This window comes from Patiria miniata, unplaced genomic scaffold (genome assembly GCF_015706575.1).
Source record: "Patiria miniata isolate m_02_andy unplaced genomic scaffold, ASM1570657v1 HiC_scaffold_25, whole genome shotgun sequence".
Taxonomy (NCBI): Eukaryota; Metazoa; Echinodermata; class Asteroidea; order Valvatida; family Asterinidae; genus Patiria; species Patiria miniata.
Window position 1 is genome coordinate 8662871 of NW_024037064.1, and position 6000 is coordinate 8668870.

At 40.2% G+C, this 6000-nt stretch overlaps 1 long non-coding RNA gene across 1 annotated transcript; it reads right to left on the reverse strand.

The window, feature by feature from the left end:
* Positions 1-523: 523 nt before the first annotated feature.
* On the reverse strand, positions 524-5524 carry LOC119732913. Its single transcript, XR_005271634.1, has 7 exons — positions 5415-5524; positions 4635-4752; positions 3670-3738; positions 2986-3159; positions 1957-2063; positions 832-938; positions 524-583 (listed from the first exon to the last, which is right to left on the reverse strand). It is a non-coding gene; the product is annotated as an uncharacterized LOC119732913 (long non-coding RNA).
* Positions 5525-6000: the final 476 nt, after the last annotated feature.

A 6000-nucleotide genomic window follows, 5' to 3' on the forward strand; every position in this document is an offset into this window, starting at 1 on the left:
ACCTAGTGTAATAAAGCCACATGTGCTGTCACACAGCTGATATTGACAAGTGCAGGGGATTAGCAGCAGTATCTGATAACAGGGGCCAGTTTGTTGACAAAAGGATTAACAAGATAAAAGTGAAACTCGGAAAGCTGCTAGAAACACTTACACCTGATGTGGCCAATCGACTGTCACGTCACGTTAATGACTATATGGTCACAGGATGAATGACTGAACAATCCTCAGAGTCTCTCAACAGAAGTTTATTTCGTCTGTTCCATTTTTTTTGTGGCCTCATAAACAGATAAGCATTGTACACAGATTTAGGTGACAAATTTATTTGTTCGTGTGATATATTTCATGCATGAATACAGTCAATGACTTTACCCAGATTCAAACGGCTGTCACCTTTGATTTTGGTCCGTAGTTTTTCTCCTTTGGCATGCATGACATGAATGCAAAAATGTACAGCATTGTCCACAAAATTTCGATAATGCAATGGGGAATTGAGTCTTACCTGGCTTTTGGTCTTTGTGTGTAGTTTCCACGGCAAAATCCTGCCCAGTATTTTGAGACTGATCAAGATCCCTTGCAGAGTTTTCTGGAGAAGATAAAAAGGAGTGCAAAGTTTTACCATCCTTCGTTCCATCAGCACCTATAGTGTAGATATAGTGTACATTTCATTTACTAAGTAGGGAGTAACAGACCCAGTCTTCACTGTGTGATAATGACCTGGTTAGGGAATAACTGTTGTTAATGGACCACTGTTAATTGACAACAAGTCAAAGTATTTGACCCATTATCTGACAACTGTGGGCCAAGAAGAACTTGAATCTAAGTAAGCCTCACTGATTCTTGGCATTCCAGGATGTGGCACTTCTTGTTTGACGACAACATCCACAGGGGCCACAGGGGCTACAGGAGCTAGTGGGTCTATAAATACTGCTGGAAAGTGGCTATGAATGAAAAAAAAAACACAATAGACGATCTCAAACTTCATCAGGTTTAATAGTTGTTCAGCACACTTCCTTTAGATTTTGAGCACTTGTGTTGCTTCAAACGAACAAAATGCACCAATTACAAATGATGGTTTGTACCTTTAAAGCTGCACAAACCAAAAACAAATAAGTAAACTTCCCATACAATACATATAGGTGTTAACTTTGTGAGGGCTGTGGTCCAATGGTAATAATACGGTGTTTGACTCGTGTGCCGTGGTACATGGGTTCGAATCCTGATGGAGAACATGGTGCTTGTGCTCTTGAGCAAGGCACTTTACCATTATTGCTTCGTCCTTCCGATGGGACGTAAAGCCATAGGTCCCGTGTGTTGTGGTATGCTTAACCCTCCGGCGCAGAATCTAGCCCTTTTGGGGACCCAATTTGGTTAATTACCTTAATTACAAAAAAAAATTCAAACCAATTCTGGTGATCTTCCATCTAATCCTAGCAAGAGGCACCCTCTACGGATATATGCAGTCACCTTTAGTGTGTGACCCCGGGTCAGGCATATCTGAGCATGACAACCTGGGCTAAGGACCGACGCAATTTCTGCCCATCCGGGGACCCACCATATACACGCGCACAAAACAACTCCGACGCAATTTCTGCCCACCCGGGGACCCACCATATACACGTGCACAAACAAGTTCACTTGCGAGTAGACAGTGCACGGCTTGACCACAGACTATGTATACAAATACACCTCCTTAGTCTACAGATATGGCAAGATTGTGTTCATGTGGATACAGTGTTGTGTAGCCTCAAACCGTGGCGCTAAATATTTGGGTCCCCAGGGGACCCCTTACTGTAAGTGTGTTACTAAATGGGCTTTCTGCGTCGGAGGGTTTTAAAGAACCCAGTAAGACTTATAGCTAAGAGACGGGGTTTGCATGGTCAAAGTCAAAGTCAAAGTATTTGACCCATTATCTGACAACTGTGGGCCAAGAAGAACTTGAATCTAAGTAAGCCTCACTGATTCTTGGCATTCCAGGATGTGGCACTTCTTGTTTGACGACAACATCCACAGGGGCCACAGGGGCTACAGGAGCTAGTGGGTCTATAAATACTGCTGGAAAGTGGCTATGAATGAAAAAAAAAACACAATAGACGAGCTCAAACTTCATCAGGTTTAATAGTTGTTCAGCACACTTCCTTTAGATTTTGAGCACTTGTGTTGCTTCAAACGAACAAAATGCACCAATTACAAATGATGGTTTGTACCTTTAAAGCTGCACAAACCAAATATGAATGAAAAAAAACCCACAAAAAACACAGGCAAGACTTATAGCTAAGAGACGGGGTTTGCATGGTGTTTCTGGCATTGGCTGCAATATGCGCCGCAGCACCTTGTATACCGTTTACGCAGCTGTTACACGTCTCATATTTCCCACAAACTTCATTTATATTACCTGTCTTTAAAAATACACGTAATTACCAGCCCCTTGAGTACAGGTACATACAATAATAATAACTTGGGAGGCTAAAATCACTCGCATCTGAGCAGCCGAATTATTGCAAAGGACACGGCTACAACGTACTCGTATTATTTTGATGTTCTATAAAGGACAAGTTTATGTCGCAATTATATTCCCAAACGCCGCAGAAAGTGAACTACAGCGTTCTAAAGTGAACCATGACCTTTGAAAAATTGTGACTTGTGGCCAGGCTAGTGGTGAAGCTGGCCAAAAGGTAAAAGTGAACCACAATGTACCGTGAATCACAACTGCCTAAGACTGCAACTTATCCTGTATAAAACACCTTCCAGTCTCCCCAATACATGTATAGAATAGCTTCAAATTCCGTTCTTCTATCTGCATTCTCCGTATGCTATCCATTTTTGTGTGTGTAAATGAGATCAGCGGTACACAAACCAATCTTTAGGCGAAAGATCATAAGCTTATAAACAAAATCGTATTCAAGCAGGTATCACGACACATTTGACTAAGACGTACTATTTACGTTTCACCAAGTCTATTGGTTTTGTAACTGTTTCCTCTCTCACCGTTCTGCATGTTCAGGATGAAAGAACTGAATCTTATCTTTCGCTTGAATGATCCTCTTGAGGCTCTTTTTCCCATAAGCAGAAGGCCGCTTTAACACCATATCTTCCGGCAGACCCACAACGTTAATTTCCGACAGGCGTTTGTATGTCATTTTCTTTTGCCCTGTTGCTTCTCTACCACAAAACACAAATGGATTCAATGTGTTAAAATATTAGCATAAAATACATGTTATAAAATTTATAACGAGGAGGAATCTAATGAAAGTAACAACTGGCACTCATCAGTCACATAGGTTTGCACACACATTCATAGGTTCAAGATTCATTCATTTACAACAATCTACAGATACATATACCATAGAAAGTGATATCTTAAAGACACTGCAGATGAGCCAGTTAAGAAGCAAAGCTTTTAAGCATGGGCCCCAGACAGGCATGTTCATTGAGCCCAAACCGAGAGAAGGGATGTAACAATGAACAATATTGAATAGTCATACGTGGTAGGGCCCTTAGTACATACAAAAATAGCATACCTTAACACAATACATATTCGGACGCAGACAGAAGACAAACAGTGCACTGCCTGGTTCCTTTATTGAAAGATTTATTGCATGATGCCATGCCAACTGTGAACCTAAGCCAAAATAAAACTTCCTCGTTATTTTAAAATGTAATAAAACTTACTATATTTGGCGTTAAATATCGACTGCACCTGTTCTCTCAAGATCGAAATGTCTTCAGCGCCTATTATCTCTGCCATAAAAAAGGTCACATTGTTGTCTGTTGCATATACTAGCAAGGATCTATTATGTTACCTCTTGAGAAGTTAATTACGGAATAAATTAAGCTGCACATACATACTACACACACACTGAAATTTGTATCTTTGTGGAGTCAATTCTTTGTTCTCGTGAACTAAAAGTTTAGAGTTTGAAAGAGTAGTTACAAAATGCTCCTATTTTGACCGCAATTAATTTAATTGGCTGACATTCCGACTCAATCTCCCTTACATAAAAACTTTAATTTGCAACATACAGATCAACACACATTGGAAATTCTTAGTTTTTGAGTAAAATCCACACATCTATTGCGTGATAACCCTGTGGAGACGTATTCATCTAAATTGCCCTGTGGATCTCGGAGACGTATAATACAATCTTTTGTTCCCTATCATGTACATGTCTCCACAGGGTACCGTGCACCAGATCATAGTCACAGGGATTGTGTGAACGGTAATTATTTGTGAACAAAAAAATTAGGTTACAATGGGAAAATGCTAAAGCAGTGTTTCATTTACCGATTGAATTTCTTTCTCTACAGGATATTCTGGGGAAGACCCACGGAATTAGGTAGGGACTAAAAACCCAATCCACATGTTGGCCCAGGCAGGGTTCGAACGGGTCACAGCGGTGGAAGGCGAGGAAAGTATCGCTACGCCAACCTGACTGCCCTTTCTGAGCAATAACAAGTTCATCAGCAAGAATTGGATTATCCAAATTGGGTAATTTAGTGAAATGGTAGACTTCTTTCAATCATTAAAACTTGAAAAGATGTCGATTTTTCGGTTTGGCAACTAAAATGTACATTTTTATTTACATACAATGTAATAAAAAAAGCACATGCTGCACACACGTATGCAGTGTATTTACCTTCACATAGGTCACAGACACACCGGTCTCTTTACTTGCTTTTTGAACTCTCGCTCGCTCTGAAGTTCCATATGCCCTCATGCCATCTTCCCAAAATCGAGTAAAGATTTCATCAACTCTAATCGGAAAAAAAATGCAAAATTCAATAATAATCCATTCACATTAAATCAGTTAGTTACACTTACTCTTACTTTTCAACTGGTGTGTTTATTTTCAACAGTTACAATTATTCAAGAGGAAAATGATAATGACTATATAGCTGTTTTTAATTCTCCTAGTATGAACTTATTCAATACACAAACTGAAAGCATGAACACTGTTCAATTTGACTTTAAATTTGATTCCACCATTTTTGGAAATACGGTTATTTATACTTGCGACTTACTTTGAAAGTTCCGTACTCGAGTAGAAAAATCCACTACTCGCCCAGGCCTAGCTATATAGGCCTATAGTTCACACAAAATCAAACTAGGAAATATAACTACTGGAAAACTAGCTCATAAGGACCCCACTTTTTTCATTATTAACTCAACGAAGCTAGGTCACTCATTGCAAACATCTTGAAAAAGAAATGAGCCTACAGCTATAAGATTTCCAATTTCGCCGACCCCATGCTCCGAGCATGCCTCCATGATAGTGTACATAGTTTGACAACCACGTGGCGTCTAGACTATAGTGGAATGCGGAGGCTACATTCTCTCCCAATTAACGTTCCTTGCTCTACTCCAGCCCATAGCATAAGTTCTATTTTTTACGACATCAATTTCAACTTTAGCTTACTGTTGATCTTCATTTACGGGCTCCATCATGATCATCATCAGCACAACACACTTATTTATAAATGCGTACTACGATATTGAATGTACTGCTGCAGAGTGTATAGGGGCCTATGTCCTTGACCTACTACCACGTGGCCACACGGACGCGCGTGTACCCGTGCGATGTCTGGGGTCCCGCTATATTTTCTCTGCACAACAAAAATGTTGATGTATTCGGTTGAGTCCAGAATGAATAAGAATGCATCGAATTTATCATTGATATGCTAATGATTGTATGGTTCGATGGTCAGAGCGGGAATTTTGAATAGGTAGTGGTATGTGATGCTAGCGGAGAAACGCGTCACTTCACGCTTGCTAGCAGCAACGCAACACACGTTATTTTTTAGAGCTGTCGCCATTTTCAACACTTTAAACATGTCATCAACTCCAGCTACGAAAGAGGACATTCAGGAGCTATTGGCTCAATTCTCATCTAGTCAAGCTAAGATACTGGAAGACAAGATAGCTGAAGCTTCTGCCAATTTTGATACGAAGCTCAAATCCGCCACTAGCGTCAAATTAACCTGGAAAAGGGAAGGCCATAAACG